General features: G+C 47.2%; 1 long non-coding RNA gene across 1 annotated transcript; it reads right to left on the bottom strand.

The window, feature by feature from the left end:
• On the bottom strand, nt 1–27,538 carry LOC137638275 (uncharacterized). Its single transcript, XR_011043984.1, has 3 exons — nt 27,446–27,538; nt 766–929; nt 1–126 (listed from the first exon to the last, which is right to left on the bottom strand). It is a non-coding gene; the product is annotated as an uncharacterized lncRNA (long non-coding RNA).
• Nucleotides 27,539–27,955: the final 417 nt, after the last annotated feature.

Below are 27,955 nucleotides of genomic sequence, written 5' to 3' on the forward strand. Positions count from 1 at the left end.
TAGGGTATATTTTCCATATTACCTTTTATCACATTGATAAGTTAATTTCCAGTGTCAATTCTGACTTGAGAATGCTCTGTTCTAGCCAAGAGTCATACACCATTGCGTTGTTGCTATAAAGGTCACCTAGAAGAAAACAAATACATTATCAATAACGTTTACTTAGTTATGGATAAACTAATTAAAAATTTACTTGTGTAAATAAATGATGCAAACAGATTTACTTAGGCGTTGATATACCATGACAGGAGTAGCCTACACTGTGCAACATGTATAGATCTTTATTGTGCCTTAAAATGATTGCCAATTCTGCTGGGTGTTATAGTACAGATGATGAATTTAAAACTAGTATAGACCTCTATTAGTGTCACCTACTTTTGGAGATTTTTTTTGTGCTCTAGAATGTTTTATACGTTTGGAACTGCAGAGTGGATCAGTTAGAAATTTGACAGATATTTTCTTAGCTGGGTAAAATTAATTTGTAAATTTTACATTAAAAGTGTCTTGAATAGTATTAGGTAATACCAAATTGATATGAAGTTGGTTATGTGCCCTATCAAAAGTAGTCACTCTTCATTATTGTGTTTGTTACCATGGATTACATACCCTATACACACCAAGGTCTCATTTAGCGTAAGGCTATAAAAAATAAAATCAAAATATAAACTTGACCCAGGTCTGCAAAAAAAAAAAAAAAACCCATGAAGGGAAAATCAGATGTACGATAAAAGATTAACATCAAAGGTCTCTATCTGTGATACTTGCCTTCTAACATATTGGATGCAAGTAGAAAGGTATTTTCTTTTCTCTCATCAGGTGTGCCTTCTCAAAATGTTTCTCTCTCTCATTGGATAAGCCATTAGGTAGGTCGAATGGTGCTCAAATTCTTTAGACATTTTTCCTTTCGAAGCGACAATATATGCCATTATCTGCAAAAAGATATTCCATTAAGTACACACAATGCAATAGCTACATTATCTAAATTCTTTGCTTAATACTGTACCCACAGACATAACTACTGAAGGCCATACAAATACAAATATGAAAAATTCGTAGATAATTTGTATTTTTCCTAACTATACAAACCTTAGCTATTTACACGGGATAATTACTTCGGCGTAGCTGAATGATGAGCCATTAGAATTTAACGAGGGTTTACTACCCAACCGCTAGTTAGCGGGGGGTAGGGAGGGGTAGCTTGCTACCCCCCCCCCCCTTTACACACACTAGTGAATGCTTCACTTTGCTTAGAGGTAGGACTTATCCCGGGGGACAGGGCTGGCGGGCACATAATTGTAAATAGCTAAGGTTTGTATAGTTAGGAAAATTACAAATTATCTACGAATTTGTCATTTGTTCCGTAACTGAAATACAAACCACGCTATTTACATAGGGTGACTCAACCCTTAGGAAGGGCGGTAAGTCCCTGCCATACTGGCATTGGCTTTGCCCGGGGACTGCATATTCGAGTGTGTAAGTACTCAGAAAATAAGGAGTCCCTGCGCCTCGCTAGCATGCTGTGAAACTGCTGCGGCCTACATAAGCTGTGTGTGAAGGTGAAGAAGTGACTCGTCCTAGGAAGTTGACCTGGAGTTCTTCAGATGGAATTCTAGGCTAGGACTCACCCAATACCACCTCGTCAGGGTATGGGGACATGACAGTATTACACTTAATACTAGGAACACAAGGAAGCATGGTTTACCTGCAGTGGTTTGAGGTCAGCTGTGCAGAGAACCCAGGATGCTGCTCTCTCCAAGGGAGGAGAGGATGAAGAAAAGAATAAGGGCCAGACAAATCTTTTCATTCACGCAGACTAAAACCGGGTAACAATGTCCTCAACCTTCTGCTACTTGTCCATTAAGGAGCCTGAGGTTAGACTAGCTATTGTGCAGCCACCACAGGGCCGATAGAGAACGTATCGAGCCTCCTGTGTGTCACGTCTTGCAGGTAGTGGGTGTGAAGGTGGTCTGACGCTTCCACACCCCTGCTTGCAGGACCTGCGTCACTGAATAATTTTTCTTGAAGGCCAGGGACGTAGCTATGCCCCTGACATCATGTGCTCTAGGGCGACGTGACAGAGAAGAGTCAGGATTCAAGGCCAGGTGTATTACCTTGCGAATCCAGGCCAAGATGGTATTCCTGGTGACCCTCCTCTTTGTTTTCCCAGATTTTGTCGTCTAGGCAAAATGTTAAGTACTTCCTTGAAGACGGATGGACTGGGATCTGGAAGTACGCGTCCTTAAGGTCCAGTGTACACATGAAGTCTTGTGGTCTCACTGCAAGTCTGACCGTGTCTGCCGTCTCCATGCTGAACGGAGTCTGTTTGACATATCCGTTCAGGGTTGAAAGGTCGATGACTGGTCTCCAGCCTCCAGACGCCTTCTTTAAAAGAAAGAGTCGACTGTAGAAGCCTGGGGACCCGTCCACTACCTCTTGGAGAGCGTCCTTCTTCAACATGGTCTGGACTTCTGCCCGGAGGGCCTGCCCCTTACCGATCCCATGGTAAGGGAGCTCAATGACACTGGATTCGTTGTCAGGGGAGGTAGAGATGTTATGAACGTGACGCGATAACCCTGACCGATCACGGAAATCGTCCAGGTATCTGCCCCGAGTTGCTGCCACCTTGTCGCGCAACTTTGTAGGCATCCCCCCACTGGTGGACATGCAGGGTGACTGCCAATACTAGCGTTTACGGCCTCGGCCGTTTCCTCTAGGATTTTTACCTCCCCTGGAGGACTTTTTGCCCCTCCTGCCCTTGGCAGGAAAGGGCTTAGACACCTTTGGCTTTGCTGCTGTCGTCTTCTTTGTGTCCTTAGCTGGACGGGGCTGTTGGGCTGCTGGAGGTTTGTAGGGCCTCGATGTCAGGGCCCTATGGATGAGGGAGTCCTGGTTGGACTTCCTCCACCTCTCAGCGGTTAGCTCCACGTCCTTAGGCTAAAACAAACTCTTACTGAGAACGGAAGAGTGTCTGAGCCTGCTAACGTCGGAACTGGGGACCTTCTGGTGAAATCTTTCAGCCACTGCGTCCCGTCGTTTGAGAATCGTGTTGGCCCACAAGCTCGAGACTTGGTGGGCCAGAAACTCAATGGTCCGCGTGCCTGAGAGCAAGAATGTCTCCAGTGCCTTCCTGGTGCTTTCTTTGGACAGATCCTCAGAGCGCACCAGGATGCCCAGAGACCCCAGCCAGATGTCAAGCCACGAAGTTGCCTGCATGGCACACGTCGCCACCTTCTCCTGGCTTAGGATCTCAGTAGCAGAATAGGACACATACCGGTTGGAGTCTCTCTCTAGAGGGACTCCCCCAGTGAGTTCTTCCACGGAGTGATGAACCGGAAGACCCAAACAAGTCTCCTCTAGGATCTCGAAATACCTCCTCTGATGGACTCTAGGAGGAGGGAGGAGCTTGTTACCGGCGCTGGATCTATTGGAGGAGGCAAGCTCAGAGAGCTGGCCCTCGACCTTGTCTCTGGCACTCTTCATCCCTTGCGACCAGGGCAAAGCTGCACTGGCCCTAGAGGGTTTCTGGATGCCGTAGACTCGGTCCAAGACCGTGTCCTTACACTCACGAGGAGGAATCTCTGGGTCTGGAATCCCGTTGAGGTTCCTCATGAGGGTCAGAACTTGCCAGAATGCATGTTCTGACTCTTGGTGCTCTCCTCCTGAAGGACTGGCAGCAAAGTCTCCCGTCCCCAGTGGCTCTTCCTGGGGGGACTCGTGGACATTCTCCAAAGGTCTAGCTGGCTCCTGTCTGATCCTTGCCGAAGACTTAGGAACAGTCTTCGAGTCCTTCGGTTCCCTCCTGGGAGGGATACAGGACTTTAGTAACGATGGATGCAAGCTCTTCTCCACCCCTGTGCGAGAAGACTTCTCAGGAAGAGGCGCAGTTTCCCCCATTGGTGCAATGGGGGAACGGACCAGCACGTCCGACTCTCCTGAGGATGGGTAATACTCATCCGCAGGGGAGGGAGAGAAAGTCTGGGGGGGGGGAGAAGGAGCCTTGCGCAAGGATTTGCGAGGAGACAGGATAGCCCTCGGAGAAGTCACCACGGAGGGGATTCCTCTCTTCCTCTTCAGGGGAGAGGAAGCTGCCACTGATTTGTGACCTAGGTCAGAGAGCACAGGCTTCATAGCCTGCATAAGAGCTCTGACTATGGTCCCAAACCAGGGATGCTGGCTGACAGTCGCCCTGTCAGACACTCCCTCTGGAGGGAAGGGGATCGTTCGATCCCTTGGAGGAGTCGACAAACGAGGGTTCGCCTGAAGAGAAGCTGAAATAAGAGAATCCTTAGACCTGTCCGGAAACCTCCCCTCCTCCGGCGAGCGAGCTATTCTGCGCTTGCGGGGAGGGGAACGAGACTATGACCTGTCCACCTGAAGCCCCGTGAAACCTTGTGCGTGATCGCATTGGCGATCGGGGCACCGATCGCGCTGGTGGTCGCGCGATAAGCCCTGTTCTGGGTCGCGCGCGAAAGGATCGTGCGCAGCATGAATTTTGCGGTCGCGTGGGCGTGCGAGGTTGATGGCGTGGGCGCGTAGGAGATGGCGAGGGCGTGTGGCGAGCAGGAGCTGGATCGTGAGGCGGGGTTAAAGGCTGGATGGGCGCAATCAATAGATCGCGTGGGCGCGCATCAACCTGATGCGGTACTGTCGGGCGCGAGTGCGCAGTAGCGCGTATCTGGGAAGACTGGGCGAGGGCGCGATTGCGCGATTGCGCAGCCTCGTGATAGCGCGCAGGTGAGCGCTGCGCAGTCCGTGCAGGCATATTAACCTGAGGGGATCGTGGGCGCGCATCAGGGTGCGGGCGTACAGGTGAGCGCTGCTGCGATGGGCGCGCAACAGGATTCGGGCGCACAGGTGAGCGCTATTGAGTTGGGCGCGCGAACAGGATTGCGCAGTCTGGATGTTGAGACCAGGGGTACCTGTGACTGCCCATGCGCTAACTTAGGCACCTCCTGGACTGCGTGCTGAATTGTAGAAGCGTGCTGGAGAGCGCGTGTGCGCTGTATCAGGAACTGCGCGCGATGGGCGCGCCTAACTCCAGAAGTGCGCTGAGGGTCTAGAGGCACCTGTGAGCACCTGTGCGCTAACCTAGGTGCCTCTTGGACTGCGCGCGACGTAACAGGAACTGGTGGGCACGCTAAATCAGGAACTGCTGGTGGGCGCTGGCGCGCAGTAGGTTATGGACGGGCAGGGGAACCCTGGCGTGTAACAGGAACAAGTGCGCAGGTGAGCGCTGTGGCGCCAAGTCAGGAATAGCAGCAGCAGCATGATGGCGCGCAGGTTTAACCTGGCGCTTAAGGGTTTGAGGCACAGTTTTGCGTTCAAGTCCCTTATGCCCCGAAGGGACCAATGCCTGCGCAATGATAGGTTGGGTTGGCGCGTAAAGCGCGTCAGCATCTTTGAAAGGTGACGGCAGGTCAGCAGGTCTGGAGGGAGACTGGTCACAGTGCCCCGAATGACGACCTTCCTCCGAAGGGGATCGCGAACGATCTTTGGAGAGGTCTAAGGTGGTAGCTGGCAGGAACGGTGAACGGTGAGTCGTCTCCTCCGCAGAGGGCTGCGGGTATGACGAGCCGAAGAGGCGCCTCCTAACTCCCTTGTGAGAAGGAAGACCTCTACGGCGAAGGGGAGGACGAGCCTTCCGCCTTATATGCCCACGAGGGGCCGTGGGATCAGCAAGCTGACCATCGCAAGACCTCCGCAGACGAGTCTCTGTAAGTGAACTGAGTCACCGGCAGAAGAGACCGTAGGACAGTTCCTCCCTTGAAGGATGTTCGGAGGGGGAACCTAAGCCTTCACCTACCTCAGCAACAACAGGCACAGGAGTTTGAGCAGACACACCCGATGCCTCCGTTACAACAACGTCAACGACAGACAGAGGATCTATCCCTGCTGTCGTCAGCGATTGCTTAACAGCTGCACCTAGTTTGATCATGTCAAACAAGGCTTCCCTGGAGGGGGAACCCTGAAGCCCCAAGGAAGCCCAGAGCTGCAATAAATCATTGTTATTAACAGAAAAATCAATATTCGGGCAGCTGCCTCGCTATGGGAGGCAACTACCTCTCCCGCACCCGAGGATCGGTCAACAGCAATACAGTCTACACTACCACTCGCCAGCCTCTCGGAAGAGACCGATCGAGTGGGAGCTTCAGAGGAGGAAAGGGCTACGGAATAAGTCCTAGAATTCTCTCTCTTCAAAGAAGCCTCTGAAGGAGAAATATCCCTTTTAGACTGTTTCTTCCAGCGGCGGGCAAACCTCTCCCACTGGGAGGTAGACCACTCCCTACATTCAATACATACATTACCGCTATCACACCGTTTGCCCCTACAACGAGGACACAAGGTGTGGGGATCAGTGTCGACCGCCGACATAAAAGTCCCACAAGGGCGGCCAGGTAATCCAGGACACGTACGCATTATTAAATAATAGAGGCCAACTTCATACACACAATGTAGGAAAGAGAAAGCAAAACAGATTAATGGCAGTCAAGAGAGGGTGAGAGCAGACACGTCTGATCACCACCCAAGCCAAAAGCAAGGTGAAGCATTCACTAGTGTGTGTGAGGGAGGGATAGCAAGCTACCACTCCCTAACCCCCGCTAGTTTAGCGGTGGGGTAGTAAACCCTCGTTAAAATTCTAATGGCTCGTCATTCAGCTACGCCGAAGTAATTACCCCATGTAAATAGTGTGGTTTGTATTTCAGTTACAGAACAAATATAGAATGGAAACCAACCCATTTTCTTTGATCCAAAAGTCTCTTATACAGCAACATTAAAATTATCTACATAAAAGATTTGAACCCAATCAATCGTACTATCCTGAAACATGTTTATCTTCAACTGATTTATGTTTAGACAGATTTTCTATACCCGCTATCCCCCTAGTGCCTCCCCTCAAAGAATTTAGATCACATGGCCCACCACAGAGTAATTTAGATATCAAAAGCTAGTCTCCATAAATTACAATAAAATGGAGTTTTTATGATAAAACAAAGTTTTATGAATACTTACCTGGCAGTTATATATATATAGCTGATATCTCTCTAAATCGGCAGAATTTTTCAAAACGAGGCAACCGCCTTGTGGTGGTTGGGAGGTAGGTGGTAACACTCGTCACAGGGTGGTCCAAGGAATCATTCCCATGTCTAAGACTTCAGTTCATCTATGCCCGACCTGTCTCCTGAGGGGAGGTGGGTGAGCCTTAGAATATATATATAACTGCCAGGTAAGTATTCATAAAACTTTGTTTTATCATAAAAACTCCATTTTCATGAATTACCTGGCAGTTTTATATATATAGCTGATTCACACATTTGGAGGAGGGAAACAGACAGTAAACATCGTTGGGGAAACAACAAAAGAGTTGTAGGAGATAAAAACACCTTGATTCCTTGCCTGCTAAGGTAGATGATTCAAAGGTACAGCCTTTAGGGTGGCTTTCCCTTAGGAGATATCCAGGAGTAAGCCTGCAAAGCTGCAAAAAACTCAATCGAGTCTGTCAAAGGGATAAGACCAACAACTTGACTAGACTTCAGAAACTACCTTCGCCCCATATAATAAAAACTGCAACCTTACTCAAACTAACCACCTAACCCTGCAACATAGACATAAACTATCTATCTAGACTGAGGGAACCGCACCAAAAGACGAAGTCCACAGACCATCATAAAAACACAAACCCTCATACATGCATATAAACCAAGGTTGAGTGGGGTTATTAACTCCTTTGCCTAATACAGAAACCGCAGCTATGTATGGGCCCAAGGTATAGCACTTGCCAAAGTCTACTCTCACCTCTCTAAGTTAATGAGAAGCGAAAACAGAGTTGCTCCTCCAGAAAATAGCATCCATGAATAGCCTAACTAACATATATTCCTGATATGCCAGAGAGGTAGCAATGGCTCTCACTTCGTGAGCCCGTAATTTCAACAGGGCGAAGTGTTCCTCCTCACATAAGAGGTGGGTTTCCCTAATTTTCTCCCTCAGGAAAAAGGACAAAGCATACTTAGACGGGTTTTGGCGGACCTTTCATTGAACACCAAAACAAGTTGGATGCACAGCTCACGTTCATAGTGTGAGCCAAAAAAAAAAAAAAAAAAAAAACTTGAGGGACCTAATTGGGCAGAGGAGTCTTTCCTTCTCTCGACCCACTAGGTTCGTGAGGTTAATGACATCAAACGTCGTAGGACAGGGTTACGAAGGGTTCTCGCTCTTTACGAGAAAGATGAACCTTAAGCCACAAACTGCCCTATCCTAATTGAAGTTCACCCTCTTCTCAATCGCCTGGACTTCGCTGACCTCTTGGCATTCGCTAGTCATAAGGGAGAGGGTTTTCTTTGTTACAACCCGAAGAGAGGCTAGCGAGATAGGTTCAAATTTCTTGGAGCACAGAAACTTAAACACCACATCCAGGTTTAAGAGTACCTATTACGTCGTCTGAAAAGACCCAATGAGGTCCTGCAAACCTTGATTTTGGGACAACTCTAGGCCTCTATGCCTAAAGATGGCGGAGAGCATACTGCTGTATCCATTGATGGTAGATACAGCCAGCTTAGCATCCTGTCTGAGGTACAAGAAGAAGTCTGCAATCTGGCTCAGAAAGGTAGTGGATGAGGAAACCTGTGCCGCCTGCACCAAGCTCTAAAGGTCTCCCACCTAGATCGGTAGACTCTTTGTGAAGAGATCCTCCTTGCTCTGGCGATAGATTTCGTCGCTTGTGCCGAAAAGCCTCGAGATCTGACAAGCTTCTAGTCAGTCTGAAGGAAGTCAGTTGAAAGCAAGGGGGGTAAGATGATACCTCTCGAAGTGGGGCTGTTTGAGAAGATCTGGACTTGCCGAAGTCTTCTTGGGAAGTCCATCAACATGCCCATCACTTCCGAAAACCATTCCCTAGCAGGCCAGAATGGAGCCGCTATGATCATTCGCCCCGAATCGAGGAGAGCGAATTTCCTGAAGACCAGATTGATGATCTCGAACGGGGGCAACGCAAACATGTCCACCCCCGTCCAATCCATCAGGAAGGAGTCCACTGCCAGAACTTCCTCATCCGGGACTAGGGAGCAGCAGTAGGGGGTCCTCTTCTTCCAGTTGGAGGCAAAAAGGTCTGATACAGGTCTGCCCCACAACATCCAGAGACTGACAGACATGCGGGTTGAGAGACCATTCTGAGGGAAAAACAAGTCTCTTCCTGCTGAGCATGTTTATCCCGATGATTCTTGCCCTAGAACAAACCTCCTTTCTAGATCCAAGAAATCAGAACGAAGGCGTCCTTGATCTCGACACACGATTCGACTAGTGTCATCAAAAAGTCCTAGATTCTCATGTTCAAAGTCATGCCCCATGCTAGAACTTTGACATCGAGCGTCCCGTAAGACGTGGCGCCGATAGTCCTGTAAGATGTGGTGCCAAAAGTCCTGTAAGACATGGAGCCGAGAGGTTAACAGAGCGAGACGCTGAACGTTCTAAAAGACAAGGTGCTGAGCGTCCTGGTGTCAGAAGAGACTCTTCTTGCTGACAGGAAGACCTAATTATTCGATAGGCTCAACATTATCTAAAAATCAAGATACAGGGACGCTCTGATTTCTCCAGAGAGCAGCATTCCGCTACATAAAGCAAAAGTTACGTGAACATGAGAGGGGCGGAGCTGAGATCAAAACACACGCCCAAAACTGACCCATTCTTCCTTGTAAACAAACCCCAGATAAAGTTTGATTGCATAGCCTGCCACTTAGACTCCTCTCTAGAACTGGGAGAGAGAATCGTTGTAGCTAAAAACTAAAGGAGGTTTCCCTATAAAAGGAAAAAGTAATCCTCCTTCAGAAGAAGTACTGACCAAAGGTCTGCTCCCCTCTTCTCCAAAGATTTTGATGTCTCCGTGGAGGACTTTGACTTCTGAACGAAGGCGTAAAGAGCATTTACGTCCAGGACCGGACAAAAGACTCCCTCTCCCAAAAGAGAGACATTGAAGTTGCAAAGTCGGTTAGGCAGAAAAGTCTTATCGGAGTAACTAACAAAGGAGGATTCACTAGGAAAAAGATTTCGCATCCATCCCAGAAAAAACACTGACCAAAGGTCTGCTCCTCTCTCCCAGGCTCGCCAGAAGTAGCAAAGTCTGGATCCTACTGTTGTTAGTCATCAAAGGTTTCTGTTTTAAGAAACAAAAATTAATATATTCTTAAAGCTCCATTAATGACCACGTGAAAACTAAGAGGGTGGGGAACATGGAGCAACAGAACTAGGATCCTCTCCTTCTGTTAACCTCAAACAATTCAACAGGAGAAAAGTGATCACTAAAGTCATCCTTGACAGAGAGCTTATAAGACGTGGCGTCGCCCTGAAAGGACAAGGCGGCGATTGTCCTATCATCCTGAAAGACGAGGCTGCCCCCGTCCCGAAAGACGAGGCTGCCCCCGTCCCGAAAGACGAGGCTGCCCCCGTCCCGAAAGACGAGGCTGCCCCCGTCCCGAAAGACGAGGCTGCCCCCGTCCCGAAAGACGAGGCTGCCCCCGTCCCGAAAGACGAGGCTGCCCCCGTCCCGAAAGACGAGGCTGCCCCCGTCCCGAAAGACGAGGCTGCCCCCGTCCCGAAAGACGAGGCTGCCCCCGTCCCGAAAGACGAGGCTGCCCCCGTCCCGAAAGACGAGGCTGCCCCCGTCCCGAAAGACGAGGCTGCCCCCGTCCCGAAAGACGAGGCTGCCCCCGTCCCGAAAGACGAGGCTGCCCCCGTCCCGAAAGACGAGGCTGCCCCCGTCCCGAAAGACGAGGCTGCCCCCGTCCCGAAAGACGAGGCTGCCCCCGTCCCGAAAGACGAGGCTGCCCCCGTCCCGAAAGACGAGGCTGCCCCCGTCCCGAAAGACGAGGCTGCCCCCGTCCCGAAAGACGAGGCTGCCCCCGTCCCGAAAGACGAGGCTGCCCCCGTCCCGAAAGACGAGGCTGCCCCCGTCCCGAAAGACGAGGCTGCCCCCGTCCCGAAAGACGAGGCTGCCCCCGTCCCGAAAGACGAGGCTGCCCCCGTCCCGAAAGACGAGGCTGCCCCCGTCCCGAAAGACGAGGCTGCCCCCGTCCCGAAAGACGAGGCTGCCCCCGTCCCGAAAGACGAGGCTGCCCCCGTCCCGAAAGACGAGGCTGCCCCCGTCCCGAAAGACGAGGCTGCCCCCGTCCCGAAAGACGAGGCTGCCCCCGTCCCGAAAGACGAGGCTGCCCCCGTCCCGAAAGACGAGGCTGCCCCCGTCCCGAAAGACGAGGCTGCCCCCGTCCCGAAAGACGAGGCTGCCCCCGTCCCGAAAGACGAGGCTGCCCCCGTCCCGAAAGACGAGGCTGCCCCCGTCCCGAAAGACGAGGCTGCCCCCGTCCCGAAAGACGAGGCTGCCCCCGTCCCGAAAGACGAGGCTGCCCCCGTCCCGAAAGACGAGGCTGCCCCCGTCCCGAAAGACGAGGCTGCCCCCGTCCCGAAAGACGAGGCTGCCCCCGTCCCGAAAGACGAGGCTGCCCCCGTCCCGAAAGACGAGGCTGCCCCCGTCCCGAAAGACGAGGCTGCCCCCGTCCCGAAAGACGAGGCTGCCCCCGTCCCGAAAGACGAGGCTGCCCCCGTCCCGAAAGACGAGGCTGCCCCCGTCCCGAAAGACGAGGCTGCCCCCGTCCCGAAAGACGAGGCTGCCCCCGTCCCGAAAGACGAGGCTGCCCCCGTCCCGAAAGACGAGGCTGCCCCCGTCCCGAAAGACGAGGCTGCCCCCGTCCCGAAAGACGAGGCTGCCCCCGTCCCGAAAGACGAGGCTGCCCCCGTCCCGAAAGACGAGGCTGCCCCCGTCCCGAAAGACGAGGCTGCCCCCGTCCCGAAAGACGAGGCTGCCCCCGTCCCGAAAGACGAGGCTGCCCCCGTCCCGAAAGTCGAGGCTGCCCCCGTCCCGAAAGACGAGGCTGCCCCCGTCCCGAAAGACGAGGCTGCCCCCGTCCCGAAAGACGAGGCTGCCCACGCCCCGAAAGACGAGGCTGCCCACGCCCCGAAAGACGAGGCTGCCCTCGCCCCGAAAGACGAGGCTGCCCTCGCCCCGAAAGACGAGGCTGCCCTCGCCCCGAAAGACGAGGCTGCCCTCGCCCCGAAAGACGAGGCTGCCCTCGCCCCGAAAGACGAGGCTGCCCTCGCCCCGAAAGACGAGGCTGCCCTCGCCCCGAAAGACGAGGCTGCCCTCGCCCCGAAAGACGAGGCTGCCCTCGCCCCGAAAGACGAGGCTGCACTCGCCCCGAAAGACGAGGCTGCACTCGCCCCGAAAGACGAGGCTGCATTCGCCGTGAAAGACGAGGCTGCATAAGTCCTGAAAGACGAGGCAGCATTAGTCCTGAAAGACGAGGCAGCATTAGCCCTGAAAGACGAGGCTGCATTCGCCCTGAAAGACGAGGCAGCATTCGCCCTGAAAGACGAGGCTGCATTCGTCCTGAAAGACGAGGCTGCATTCGTCCTGAAAGACGAGGCAGCATTCGCCCTGAAAGACGAGGCTGCATTCGCCCTGAAAGACGAGGCTGCATTCGTCCTGAAAGACGAGGCAGCATTCGTCCTGAAAGACGAGGCAGCATTCGTCCTGAAAGACGAGGCAGCATTCGTCCTGAAAGTCGAGGCAGCATTCGTCCTGAAAGACGAGGCAGCATTCGCCCTGAAAGACGAGGCAGCATTCGCCCTGAAAGACGAGGCAGCATTCGCCCTGAAAGACGAGGCAGCATTCGCCCTGAAAGACGAGGCTGCATTCGTCCTGAAAGACGAGGCTGCATTCGTCCTGAAAGACGAGGCTGCATTAGCCCTGAAAGACGAGGCAGCATTTGCTCTGAAAGACGAGGCTGCATTTGCTCTGAAAGACGAGGCTGCATTTGCTCTGAAAGACGAGGCTGCATTTGCTCTGAAAGACGAGGCTGCATTCGTCCTGAAAGACGAGGCAGCATTCGTCCTGAAAGACGAGGCAGCATTAGTCCTGAAAGACGAGGCTGCATTCGTCCTGAAAGACGAGGCTGCATTCGTCCTGAAAGACGAGGCTGCATTAGTCCTGAAAGACGAGGCAGCATTCGTCCTGAAAGACGAGGCAGCATTCGCCCTGAAAGACGAGGCAGCATTCGCCCTGAAAGACGAGGCTGCATTCGCCCTGAAAGACGAGGCTGCATTCGTCCTGAAAGACGAGGCAGCATTCGCCCTGAAAGACGAGGCTGCATTAGTCCTGAAAGACGAGGCAGCATTCGTCCTGAAAGACGAGGCAGCATTCGCCCTGAAAGACGAGGCTGCATTCGTCCTGAAAGACGAGGCTGCATTCGTCCTGAAAGACGAGGCTGCATTCGTCCTGAAAGACGAGGCAGCATTCGCCCTGAAAGACGAGGCTGCATTCGTCCTGAAAGACGAGGCAGCATTCGCCCTGAAAGACGAGGCTGCATTAGTCCTGAAAGACGAGGCAGCATTCGCCCTGAAAGACGAGGCAGCATTCGCCCTGAAAGACGAGGCTGCATTTGCTCTGAAAGACGAGGCTGCATTTGCTCTGAAAGACGAGGCTGCATTTGCTCTGAAAGACGAGGCAGCATTCGCCCTGAAAGACGAGGCTGCATTAGTCCTGAAAGACGAGGCAGCATTCGCCCTGAAAGACGAGGCAGCATTCGCCCTGAAAGACGAGGCTGCATTTGCTCTGAAAGACGAGGCAGCAATTGCTCTGAAAGACGAGGCTGCATTTGCTCTGAAAGACGAGGCTGCATTTGCTCTGAAAGACGAGGCTGCATTTGCTCTGAAAGACGAGGCTGCATTTGCTCTGAAAGACGAGGCTGCATTCGTCCTGAAAGACGAGGCTGCATTCGTCCTGAAAGACGAGGCAGCATTCGTCCTGAAAGACGAGGCAGCATTCGTCCTGAAAGACGAGGCAGCATTCGTCCTGAAAGACGAGGCAGCATTCGTCCTGAAAGACGAGGCAGCATTCGTCCTGAAAGACGAGGCAGCATTCGTCCTGAAAGACGAGGCAGAATTCGTCCTGAAAGACGAGGCAGCATTCGTCCTGAAAGACGAGGCAGCATTCGTCCTGAAAGACGAGGCTGCATTCGTCCTGAAAGACGAGGCTGCATTAGCCCTGAAAGACGAGGCAGCATTCGTCCTGAAAGACGAGGCAGCATTCGTCCTGAAAGACGAGGCAGCATTCGTCCTGAAAGATGAGGCTGCATACGCCCTGAAAGACGAGGCTGCATTCGTCCTGTCTTGAAAGACTTAGCGCCGAGCGTTAAGGCAAAATGATATTCACTATGCCGCTCGGCGCGTTCGGTTCCGACCAGAGGGTTCATAAGGCCGACTGGCGCTCTGGGACAAAAACCGAGTCAATGATGGTTTGTAAGCATTGATATTAGCAGAGAATATCTATGACTTAAGAATTGCCATTAAAATCAAAAGTGATGCAATGCAAAATTCTAAAAGCAGTGTAAGAATCTTAAGTTCAATGCTCTTTGCTTTACCATGCCAAGGGCGAGCATTCTGGGAACGTTAACAGGAACGCTCGCGAGGGCGTTTGCTCGTGAGCTAACACCTCTCGTTTCCTTTCGCGATCGACGTTCCTTCTCCCATGGGCCGGGGAGCTTGGAAGAGGTCTAAGGCTAGGAAAACAACGTCCCTGTGCTGAAAGAATCCAATGCCTAATTTAGCACTGAAAACTTGCACTATTAAACTCTTACACAAAAAACCATAATTAGTCCTGCCCGTTGTGAGAGAACTTATTCTTCTGCCACGGGCTTGAATGAGAAAGCAAAGTCGTCTCTAGTACTTGCTATATAAACTAACAAAATATTTTTTATAGAATATAAAACTGACATTTCCATAATAAAATAAACTTTCAAACATACTTTAAAGATTAAAATGAACAGAAAAAAGGGAAAACAAATGTAATCCACGATTAATTCAAAGGGAATTAAAAAACAAGCGAGTTGTAATGATAAAAAGAACAGATATAGCAATAACGTATCTATATATATAAATGTAAACAATAGGAACATATAAATGAAAAAGCTACTAAAACTAGAATTTCCATATAAATTAGTTGTTGTTGGAGAATAATAGCCAACACTTTAATTCCCATATCGAAAAGAACGCTACCAAGGCATGTTGGGACTGCACCGATAGCAACGAGAAACAGCGCAAATTAACCATACGCTAGTTCTATTTAATTTATGAAATTAGATCGATGATTTAAAGAACGAACACCAAATGGACAAACATTTCTTTAAAATTTTACATTAAAAGTTAAGAAACTTATATAAGTGGAATTCCTCCCATTCTTTGCATAAAACAAATAAAGAGAATTGCAAGACATACATGAAGATTACATCACACGACTGTGACGTGAGTTGCCTGAACGTATTTCCGCGAAAGACGAGGCTGAACTTGCACTATTAAACTCTTCATCAGGATTAAAAACTTCGCAACTAAAATATAGTGCACAAACAAAACCTCTGCATACAAACTGTGAGGATCAACTGACATTTTCGGTAACCTCATGTTGCATACATCACTCGCACAAACACGAAAATTAAGTTATCACTCACGATAAACAAAGTAAATAATAATAATAAAACACGATTGCCAAAACCCTAAATCAGTTTACTTCACCAAACGAAGTCCAAAAAAGCGAAGAAGGGAAAATGATTCGAAAAACTCTCAATGGTGGACCGACGATGTTTTCGATCCAGCCGGCAGAGATGAACTGAAGTCTTAGACATGGGAATGATTCCTTGGACCACCCTGTGACGAGTGTTACTACCTACCTCCCAACCACCACAAGGCGGTTGCCTCGTTTTGAAAAATTCTGCCGATTTAGAGAGATATCAGCTATATATATATAACTGCCAGGTAAGTACTATTCATAAAATAAAAATTTCAATAAAGTAATTTGTTCTTTTCCTAAGCAAACACGAGTCCTTTAAAATAAGGGATGCCTTTAGGGTACTCTAACAACTATTGAATTCATTAAAAAGGTAATTAACGACATGCGGACCTCGTTAACAAAGTGGTGAGTGCAGATGAATAGCTCTGCCCACCTACCAGGCAGACTCGACTTCTGACCTTAAACTCAGGACTGTGAGGGTTGGTTGAGGTAGAAAGTTAAAACTTAAAAGACAACTTTTTATAGCTAGAAAAAATACTGCTTGCTTCTAAAATATCTTTGTTCCTATGCATATACAAACCATTTGTCTTTTAAACAAGACATTTTGGTAATTGGTGGACAGGAAGTTCCTCCTAGAACTGAACTGGCTGGTTCTTTTTCTTCCCTTGGAGTGTTAGTGTTTGTCTGTTACAGTATGGGAGAAAAGGAGAGGACTGAAACTCCCTATCAGTCCATCACAAAGAATCCCTTCCCCTGAAGGGGATAGCAGTCTGGGATGATATACCTGGCGTATGATGTTCAATGGGTTGGTATACAATCAGTCACCCTCCTCCTCGTCAAGGAGGGACGGGGAAGATACTTCATTAGATTCTAAAGAATGGAGCTCGGAAGGAAGCATAGCACACCAGCATTGTCAGACCTAGCGAGTAACGGTTTGACCGTTTCATGACCAAGGTAGGGGAAGGAGAGATTAAGACCAGACGGTCATTTTACTTTAGATCTCAGATTCACGTCTATGCAATACCACAGAAAACATGCTTCCTGTCTCGTGAGGGACCTAGAGACCGCTCTGGTTACTCCAACATGAACTACAAGACTAGGGAATAATGTTACAGAGGAAGTTAAGACACTCACTGGGGATTACAACAAAGATGCTGGGTTTACAGCAGGAAGGAACCATGAAACCGGTCACACTTAGGAAGCACTGCACAGGGGGATTACCACTGGGGTCATTGGTATCAGGGTCAAAGTCACCAATTTAAAATTACTAGTGTCAACACTGTGCTCACTGGGGCGAAGTAGCCTTAGCTACCCACTCCTTCAGAAGACATTGAGGGCTTACCTACAAGACTTAACTAAGCAGGGTGAGATTAGATTGGGGAGGATCCTGTCACTCGGTAGAGCAAGAGAATATCTGTGGACTCTTGTTTGTCTCTAGCAGATTTTATTCATTGTGAGCATGGTAATTATGTCACCAAATCGTCTTGGAAACAGCCCAAGGCATGTAAGGACGAAGGTAGCTGGCTACTTCCTGACATACAGTACATGTAATTGGTCATACTCTTGCACGAGACCTTGAACGGGCAGAGCACTTCATTTCTGCCTGCAGTGCATACACTCATTCTCTTAAAGAACAAGAGCGGCGGTACCTTGAACAGAAGTGTATACTTAAAGATATGAATGTTCCTGGTACTGTACGTACCCAGCGAATGAATCGAGACCGTACTGGGATTATCTCCCCGAGTAGAATGTACCTAGTACTGTATTCAGAGAAAATGATTAAAACAGCCAGACGTGGATGCCGAGAAATACTTCTGTACTGTCTGGCAGCTGAAGACAAAGCGAGTGTTTCTTCATCTGACCGGCAACTATGCTTACCTAATTAAAAGTTCAAGTGGCTGTCCCTGGTTCACTTACGTTAGTGGAATTATTGATGGACTATAATTTGTATTTGTGTAGGAATGAACTACGGCAAAGACTAACAAGCAAAGAAATAAATGAGAGGGTTAAGTAAATAAACAATGAAATGGGACCTATCCTTGCCTGATTAATCATAATCTTATGATATGCATATAATTGTCCAAATTTCTAGTATAAATAAATTTTAACTGACAACCTTCGAACATATGTCCTCAAATCAATTTTTTTTTTTTCAAATATTCACTAAAACTCTAATTTCTCACCTAATCGAAAAATAACTACGCTGGTGACGAAACCTTAGTGGAACTTTATCCTTATGATTCTGGAATAATGAATCGACCACTGTTTTCACACAAAACTTCTTCTTTGACAACCTTTTCCATAACATGAGAAATTTTATTTGGATCACATTGGAAAACTATATATGTACCCTCTTTACGCAAAATTCAAGTAAAATGTTATTTTCATTAGTAAAATAAATTTTTGAATATACTTACCCGATAATCATGTAGCTGTCAACTCTGTTGCCGACAGAAATCTACGGTCGGGATACGCCAGCGATCGCTATACAGGTGGGGGTGAACACCACAGCGCCATCTGTGGTCAGGTACTCCAGTACTTCTTGTCAACACCACCTCAATTTTTTCCTCGGTCCACTGGTTCTCTATGGGGAGGAAGGGTGGGTCAATTAAATCATGATTATCGGGTAAGTATATTCAAAAATTTATTTTACTAATGAAAATAACATTTTTCAATATTAATCTTACCCGATAATCATGTAGCTGATTCACACCCAGGGTGGTGGGTGGAGACCAGCATACATGTTAACAAAGAAGCTAAGTATCCCGTATTTTATTTTATTAGTTATTCAAAAATAACATAAAATAAATAAGTACCTGGTAAGGAAGATGACTTGAACCATTACTCTGCCTTTATTAAGTACGTCTTCCTTACTGAGCGTAGCGGTCCTCTTAGGATGCTGAACGACTCTTAGGTGCTGAAGTATAAAGGGCTGCAACCCATACTAAAGGACCTCATCACAACCTTTAACCTCGGCGCTTCTCAAGAAAGAATTGACCACCCGCCAAATCAACAAGGATGTGGAAGGCTTCTTAGCCGACCGTACAACCCATAAAAAGTATTCAAGAGAAAGGTTAAAAAGGTTATGGGATTATGGGAATGTAGTGGCTGAGCCCCCGCCTACTACTGCATTCGTTGCTACGAATGGTCCCAGGGTGTAGCAGTTCTCGTAAAGAGACTGGACATCTTTGAGATAGAATGATGCGAACACTGACTTGCTTCTCCAATAGGTTGCATCCATAACACTCTGCAGAGAACGGTTCTGTTTGAGGGCCACTGAAGTAGCCACAGCTCTCACTTCATGTGTCCTTACCTTCAGCAAAGCAAGGTCTTCTTCCTTCAGATGAGAATGTGCTTCCCTAATCAGGAGCCTGAATAGGTAAGAAACTGAGTTCTTAGACCTTGGAAGAGAAGGCTTCTTGATAGCACACCATAAGGCTTCTGATTGTCCTCGTAAAGGTTATGACCTTTTTAGATAGTACCTAAGAGCTCTAACTGGGCAAAGTACTCTCTCCAGTTCGTCCCCCACCAAGTTGGATAGGCTTGGGATCTCGAACGACTTAGGCCAAGGACGTGAAGGAAGCTCGTTTTAGCAAAAAATCGAGCTGCAAGGAACATGTAGCCGTTTCAGATGTGAAAACTATGTTCCTGCTGAAGGCGTGGATCTCACTTACTCTTTTAGCTGTTGTCAAGCACACGAGGAAAAGAGTTTTTAATGTGAGGTCCTTAAAAGAGGCTGATTGGAGAGGTTCAAATCTTGATGACATAAGGAACCTTAGGACCACGTCTAGATTCCAGCCTGGAGTGGACAACCGACGTTCCTTTGAGGTCTCAAAAGACCTAAGGAGGTCCTGTAGATCTTTGTTGGTGGAAAGATCCAAGCCTCTGTGGCGGAAAACCGCTGCCAACATACTTCTGTAACCCTTAATCGTAGGAGCTGAAAGGGATCTTACGTTCCTTAGATGTAACAGGAAGTCAGCAATCTGGGTTACAGTGGTACTGGATGAGGAAACTGCATTGGCCTTGTACCAACTTCGGAAGACTTCCCCTTTAGACTGATAGACTCTGAGAGTGGATGTCCTCCTTGCTCTGGCAATCGCTCTGGCTGCCTCCTTCGAAAAGCCCCTAGCTCTTGAGAGTCTTTCGAAAGTCTGAAGGCAGTCAGACGAAGAGCGTGGAGGTTTGGATGTACCTTCTTTACGTGAGGTAGACGTAGAAGGTCCACTCCTAGAGGAAGAGTCCTGGGAATGTCGACCAGCCATTGCAGTACCTCTATGAACCATTCTCTCGCGGGCCAGAGCGGAGCCAACCAACGTCAGCCGTGTCCCTTTGCGAGAGGCGAACTTCTGAAGTACCCTGTTGACAATCTTGAACGGCGGGAATGCATACAGGTCGAGATGGGACCAATCCAGCAGAAAAGCATCCACGTGAACTGCTGCTGGGTCTGGAATCGGAGAACAATACAACGGGAGTCTCTAGGTTATCGAGGTAGCGAACAGATCTATGGTTGGCTGACCCCACAGGGCCCAAAGTCTGCTGCAAACATTCTTGTGAAGGGTCCACTCTGTGGGGATGACCTGACCCTTCCGGCTAAGGCGATCTGCCATGACATTCATATCGCCCTGAATGAACCTCGTTACCAGCGTGAGCTTTCGATCTTTTAACCAGATGAGGAGGTCCCTTGCGATCTAGAACAACTTCCACGAATGAGTCCCTCCCTGCTTGGAGATGTAAGCCAAGGCTGTGGTGTTGTCAGAGTCCACCTCCACCACCTTGTTAAGCTGGAGGGACTTGAAGTTTATCAAGGCCAGATGAACCGCCAACAGCTCCTTGCAATAGATGTGAAGTGTCCTTAGCTCCTGATTCCATGTTCCCGAGCATTCCTGTCCGTCCAAAGTCGCACCCCAGCCCGTGTCTGATGCGTCAGAGAAGAGACGGCGGTCGGGTTTCTGAACAGCCAAAGGTAGACTTCCTTGAGAAGAAAGCTGTTCTTTCACCACGTGAGAGTAGACCTCCTCTTCGGAAACAGGAACTGAGATCGTCTCTAGCGTCATGTCCTTTATCCAGTGAGCCGCTAGATGACACTGAAGGGGGCGGAGGTGGCGTCTCCCTAACTCGATGAACAGGGCCAGCGATGAAAGTGTCCCTGTTAGACTCATCCACTACCTGACTGAGCATCGGTTCCTTCTCAGCATGCTCTGGATGCAATCTAGGGCTTAGTAGATCCTTGGGGCCGACGGAAAAGCCCGAAAAGCTCGACTCTGAAGATCCATACCCAGGTAGACAATGGTCTGGGATGGGACGAGCTGGGACTCCTCAAAATTGACCAGGAGGCCCAGTTCCTTGGTCAGATCCCTAGTCCATCTGAGAATCTCCAGACAGCGACGACTTGTGGGAGCTCTTAAAAGCTAGTCGTCTGACGGAGCCGGACACAAGATCATGGTACTGCTGCACAGTCTGTGAACTGTCAACCATGGGGAAGCGAGGAAGTACAGCGACAACCCGAAGCTGTCTAGACTGTCTGGGTCGTACAGACAACTCCTTATCGGGTTGCTGAGGTTGCCGCACTGCGTCACAACAAGTCACTTCTGCTGGTTGTTGAACGTCTTCCCAGTGACACACTGACTCCGTAAACAAAAAATCCTCTAACAAGGACTAAGCTTGGACTGCATGTCTTGCAACAAAGCTCAAGGTCTATGGGAGCAGGTGTGGTAACAGACGGGGTTAGCGACTGAAGTGGAACCATTACCCTCCCTGGAAGCATGTTATGCTTAAATAAAAGTCCATAGGAGGCTAAGCAGCTAAAGGCTCCTCTCCAAATGACAGAGTCCTCAAGGGAATATCAGAAGGAGGGAGAATAGCACTTTCTCATCTACAGGAACCATATCCGAGAAAAGCTAAGTTCTCTCAGTGAGGGTTTCACTGGTGCAAAAGCAGCAGACTAGAAGGCAACGTTATGAAACTGCTTGACAGTCTAGTGAGTTGGCAACAACCAAAGATGTGTGACTGAGGAGCATGCGGTAAGGTATGCAGAGCATGCTGTATGCAGAGCATGCTGTATGTAGAGCATGCTGTAAGGTAAGCAGAGCATGTTGCATGGCGTGCGGCTTATGCTGCATGGGATGAGGCTCATGCTGCATGGGATGAGGCTCATGCTGCATGGTATGAGGCTCATGCTGCATGGGATGAGGCTCATGCTGCAAGGGATGAGGCTCATGCAGCATGCGTTGAGGAGGATGCCGCATAGTATGAGGCTCCTGCCTCATGGGTTGAGGCGGTTGCCGCATAGCATGAGGCTCCTGCCTCATGGTTTGAGGAGGATGCCGCATAGCATGAGGCTCCTCATAGCATGAGACTCCTGCCTCATGGGTTGAGGAGGATGCCACATGGCATGAGGCTCCTGCCTCATGGGTTGAGGAGGATGCCGCATAGCATGAGGCTGCCTCATGGGTAGAGGAGGTTGCCGCATAGCATGAGGCTCCTGCCTCATGGGTTGAGGAGGATGCCGCATAGCATGAGGTTCCTGCCTCATGGTTTGAGGAGGATGCTGCATAGCATGAGGCTCCTGTGAGGTTCCTGCCTCAAGAGTTGCGTCTGCCTCAAGGGTTGAGGAGGTAGCTGCGCAGAGAGAGGCTCATGCTGTGAAGAATGCGGTTGCTGCATGCGTTGAGGCGGCTGCGTCATAGCATGAGGTTCCTGCCTCAAGAGTTGCGTCTGCCTCAAGGGTTGAGGAGGTGGCTGCGCAGAGAGAGGCTCTTGCCTCAAGAGTTGAGGCTCTTGCCTCAAGAGTTGAGGTTCTTGCCTCAAGAGTTGAGGCTCTTGCCTCAAGAGTTGAGGCTCTTGCCTCAAGAGTTGAGGCTCTTGCCTCAAGAGTTGAGGCTCTTGCCTCAAGAGTTGAGGCTCTTGCCTCAAGAGTTGAGGCTCTTGCCTCAAGAGTTGAGGCTCTTGCCTCAAGAGTTGAGGCTCTTGCCTCAAGAGTTGAGGCTCTTGCCTCAAGAGTTGAGGCTCTTGCCTCAAGAGTTGAGGCTCTTGCCTCAAGAGTTGAGGTTCTTGCCTCAAGAGTTGAGGCTCTTGCCTCAAGAGTTGAGGTTCTTGCCTCAAGAGTTGAGGTTCTTGCCTCAAGAGTTGAGGTTCTTGCCTCAAGAGTTGAGGCTCTTGCCTCAAGAGTTGAGGCGGTTGCCACATAGCATGAGGCTCCTGCCTCAAGGAAAGTGGAGGTTGCTGCATAGCGCTGGTACCTGGCAACTCCCAATGCGGCAGCTCACGCATGGAGGCAGGAGGAGCCTCAACATCATACGTCTGGCAGGGTGGACTGCGCAGAGGTGGAGGAGCGCTCGCAGGAGGAGGTGTGCTAACCTTCTCTGCCTGAAACTCCTGCATCAACACCGCAAGCTGAGACTGCATTGTCTGCAGCATAGACCACTAGAGTTTAAGAAAGACAACAACAAACGGAGCTACTGTCCGTTGAGACTGAGGGTCTAAAACAGCTGGTGCGGCAACAGACGGAGTTACTGCCTGTTGCGATACCACCTTGCCTCTCTGTGAGGTGTGCAGTTGTCGTACTGCAGCAAGTCCGAACTGACCCAGTGCTAATGGCACCACCTAGGAGTTGGACTTGCGCGGAAGGGACCGACTTGCACTTAAAAGCTGCAAGATTTGGTCCATGGTTTCTGCGAGAAACCTCTTCCGCAGACGAGGAATAAAAGGGCTCTCTCGTCTTTGTGTGGGTGGGGTGATCACGTCGGCTACGTGAGTTGGTTACACCCGAAACCACGGAGGGAAACGTCTGTTCGTCGATCAAGGCCTGATGAACCCATAAGTCCTTCGACGTTACTTCTCCCCTGCTTGGGAGCTTGTAAGAGGTCCCAGACTAGGCGAACAACTGGCACGAACAGACGAACCCTCGAACGCAACACTGTAACACTTTGCGCTTAACACTTTATCACTTTTGATTTTCTGTTTGCACTTATTTCACTGAACTCGAAACTTTAAGTGGTTTGTACCTGAAACACGCAATTCTATCCTTCATTAAAAGTTAGTAATTGCGAAAACAGTATTACAATGTAACAGAAAAACATAATGAAAGATAAATAATTCAGTGGCTGGAAAAGAGACTAAACACTAGATCAAATAAACTACGTTTAAAATCTCTCACCGCATAAAGCCTGAGAACAAGAATAAAACTCTAGAAACGTTTACCTTCTTCCCCTAAAGAGACTAGGGAGAAGAGCAAAAACGATAACAACGTTACCCGCTTGAACGAAACGTTTATCCTCCTCTCTCTCCCTCCGTCTCTATCTCTCTCTCTCTCTCTCTTGACTTAGAACCTGAGAGATGAGCCCAATTATATATATCGTTAAAACATATTATTGTTAAAGGAAAAAAACTGAAAGATTTCCCAAATAAAAAGTTCCTTTATTAGAATTAAAACCATTTAAGCTAAGAAAGAATGAACAAAACGATAGAATCGTTCTACTCTTACTGCAACGTGACACCGTGAATACTCTCTCTCTATCGTAACGATAGAGCGCAAGTTGAACGTTCTGAACGTCAACAACTGCAGAGACAAAACAAAACGTTAGTTCAACTTTGAAAACAGTACAAGACTATCAAAGAAATTCTTTCAAAAACATTAAAATAGCATAATATGTTAACAGGTAAAAACGAAATGACGGGCTCAATGTTAATTAACTTCGGTTCCAAGAAAAGACCGCCTACTATTAGGAAAGGTCGAATATAAACAAATATAAAAATTAATTTTAATAAGTTTATAATAAAAGGAAGTTAATCGAAGAGGCCTATAAAAGGCGGAGCGATATAAAATAAATCTATAACTTTTGTTAAGCAAAATTAAGAAAGAGAGTCTATACTCTCTTCGACACCAACACTTCCGTCTAAGGGAAGGGTCGGCCATTAAAAGTGAAAGAGAGTTCATACTCTCTTCGTCACCAAAATTAAATAAAAAATTAAATCAAATTAATTCCAAAAACTTGCTAAGCTAATGATAAAGCTTCCTGAATAGCGAAGGCTAAACTCTAGAGCAAATACATCACCAAATCGTGAGCAATAACTCCAGAATCAACAGCGTATCCATGTAGGTCTAGCCGGAGGCACGACAGAGGAAAAATTGAGGTGGTGTTGACAAGAAGTACTGGAGTACCTGACCACAGATGGCGCTGTGGTGTTCACCCCCACCTGTATAGCGATCGCTGGCGTATCCCGACCGTAGATTTCTGTCGGCAACAGAGTTGACAGCTACATGATTATCGGGTAAGATTAATATTGAAAAAAATTAAACAATTATCAATTCATTACCAAATATAAACAAGTTTTACTTATATTTTATTTTAGGGAAAATACTAAAACAAAGGTCAGAAATGCATTAATAACAAAACCTAACGAATTGGAAAAACAAAAATACATACGGTTAATGTGATTGGTGTGAAATTAATGTACCATAATTATCAATAATCTACAAGTCAGTCAAAAGGGCTTTACTGCCATGTAGCTCGCTTCACTTGCAAATATACATCCTAACGGGAACGTACCAATCTGGCAAGATGATATGGATGTGCTGCGCACACCAACTTTGTGGGTCGCTAATATTTTTTTGGTTAGTATTCAATAGAGTATATTAGCTTCTAGCAAAACTGGAATTAGCTATAAGAAATGGATGTGTGCTGGCTAGTTTGACATTTTTTCTTAGTACATTATGATTAACGAGAGCAGCGACATAACTTGCTTGTTGATCGATTGAAATGTGAACGCTATTTTGGAGTCTAAGTCAATTGCTTTCGTCTGGAAGACCGATTGTGGGTTACTTTGCACGCGTTATTATTATTATTATTAAATGCTAAGTTACAACCCTAGTTGGAAAAGCAGGATGCTATAAGCCCAGAGGCTCCAACAGGGAAAACAGCTCAGTGAGGAAAGGAAATAAAGAAAAATAAAATATTCTAAATATAGTAACATTAAAATAAATCTTTCATATACAAACTTTAAAAACTTTAATAGAACAAGAGGAAGAGAAATAAGATAGAATAGTGTGCCCGAGTTTACCCCCAAGCAAGATAACTCTAACCCAAGACAGTGGAAGAACATGGTACAGAGGCTATGGCACTACCCAAGACTAGAGAACAATGGTTTGAATTTGGATTGTCCTTGTATTTGCTTTTGACAGCTTGTTTTTTATATATATGTTTTTGCCTTTTTGAACCACTTAAAGAGCAACAAAATATTTATGCTCAAGTTACCAGAGGTAATTTTACAAGAGCCTTTTATCCCCTTCTGCTTCAGACCCTATTATGACTATAGTCAATTTATTTTAACGAGGCATATTTGCACCGAATCGCAAGGGTGCCCTTTTAGCTCTGAAAAGTTTCCTGATAGCCGATTGGTCGGATGTATTCGGACAAAAATAGTTCCGACCAATCAGCTATTAAGAAAATTTTCCGGGCCAAATGTTGGTGCAACTCTGCCTCATTAAAAAAAATTTACTATACAGTAGTCAGAAGATATAGCATAGTGGAGTTCAATCAATTTATAAATTTAATGTAAATTCACCTACTCTGGTCATTGATTTTATCAAAAACGGTCTATGCTCAGCGAGCAATAGAGGAGCATAAACCATTTTAGAAATGAGTGCTCAGGGAAAAAAGATACTTCACAAAACGCTGCTCGAGAGAAAACGGTGTACGAGAGAGGTACTGTACTTCTGCCGTCATTAGTCTGTAGGCGTTTCACTAATTTTGGCATTAAATTTTGATTTTTCTGTTATTTTGGTTGTATTTTTGTTGAGTTTCGCTATTATCATCTTTAAAACATTGGTTTTTATTTGAATCCACCAAAAACCCGGATTCCCACCTGGGAAACCTGATTGAAGGTGGTCCTCAGAAAACAACAATTTCCAATAATATAATAACACACTAACAGAAAAAATGGGATTTTTCATGCAAAAAAAAAAGCTGGGTGTAGTCCACTGAAATGTTACCAAAATAATAGAGCAGCCAAACCGCAGACATCTGATAGGACGCATGAAAAATTAAGCGGTGGGCATCACTAATATGGAGAGTGGCAAGTATGGATGCTGCAATCTGAGTCAGGTTAGGTTGAAGTACCTTAGAGTAGGTCATATCCCTTTAATTTCCTTTCAAGTCATGTCCAACAAAATATATCGGTAAAGAGCGTAATTTTTTCTATAAGAAAAAAGTAGTTTTTATACTAGGTTACATTGCCCTGTAATACACTACAATAATACCATATTTTTTAACACTACAATTTCAGGGGCACAATATATCTGTCCCAACTAAAGGATTTATTACTGTACCTTTAAGCCTGAAGTACACTGTAGAATGAGTCTTTAGGCATGACAGGAAAATAGCTAACATTATATATAAATTATTCTCCACAACCATAAATACAACCTAAGGTTATAAACCTTCATATTCGTTACTAAATAATCACGAGGTTATAACCAAGAATTTCACGAAGAAAATGACAACCTTCGAGGTAAGAATCAACAAAGAATCTTCTCCTTTCTTCTATAATCGAAAACGTTTAGTGCAAAATATGAATTATAATAATACAGAAATTTCATGTACACATACCATTGTATTCGGTCTTGAATAAATAGCAATGAACCTTAATCATCATCAGAAAATATATATGAAAATTGTCTACCATGATGGCCGCCATTGGCCAGGACAAAACACTGGTCTGACAAACAATAATTTTGCGATTTATTTATAAGTAATCAACAGCAAATATGTCATATTTTGAGTGCAATGCATGAACAAAAGTAATGATGTTCATTAACAGAACTGCAGAAACAACTGAACTTACGTGGAAAAACGTATGAAATATGGAAAATGCCGCAAGTCAACGAACGTTCACCAAAGAATGGACAAGAAACAAATGTCGACTGACACAAGCTGATTCGCTGAAGCGATATTACTGAAGGAATAATGTCTGCCAGATGTACAAGAATAGCATTGTTGTTTTATTCATCATCTTAATATGCACAACTTTGAATATAAATACTTCATTTAATTATGTTATCAATATATTTTAGATTAAAACAAGCATAAACATTTCTCTCTGCATTAGGTTTAAAGCGTGATAATTAAGTAAAAGTGGTCAAGAGTACTAGGAACTTGTGGCAGCTTTTTCAAAGTTGAATTTTCCGGTGAATAATAAAGTTTTATTCATATTTTCAAAGAAACTACGGAATTAATTTTAATTTTTATATGTAATTTGGATAAATGAATAATTAGACACAATTTTCACAGAATATTAAGAGTAACAGCGCCTAAAATAGACATATAAAAATCGATTTAAAATATCTTTTAGTAA

Source organism: Palaemon carinicauda, chromosome 3, assembly GCF_036898095.1.
Source record: "Palaemon carinicauda isolate YSFRI2023 chromosome 3, ASM3689809v2, whole genome shotgun sequence".
NCBI lineage: Eukaryota > Metazoa > Arthropoda > Malacostraca > Decapoda > Palaemonidae > Palaemon > Palaemon carinicauda.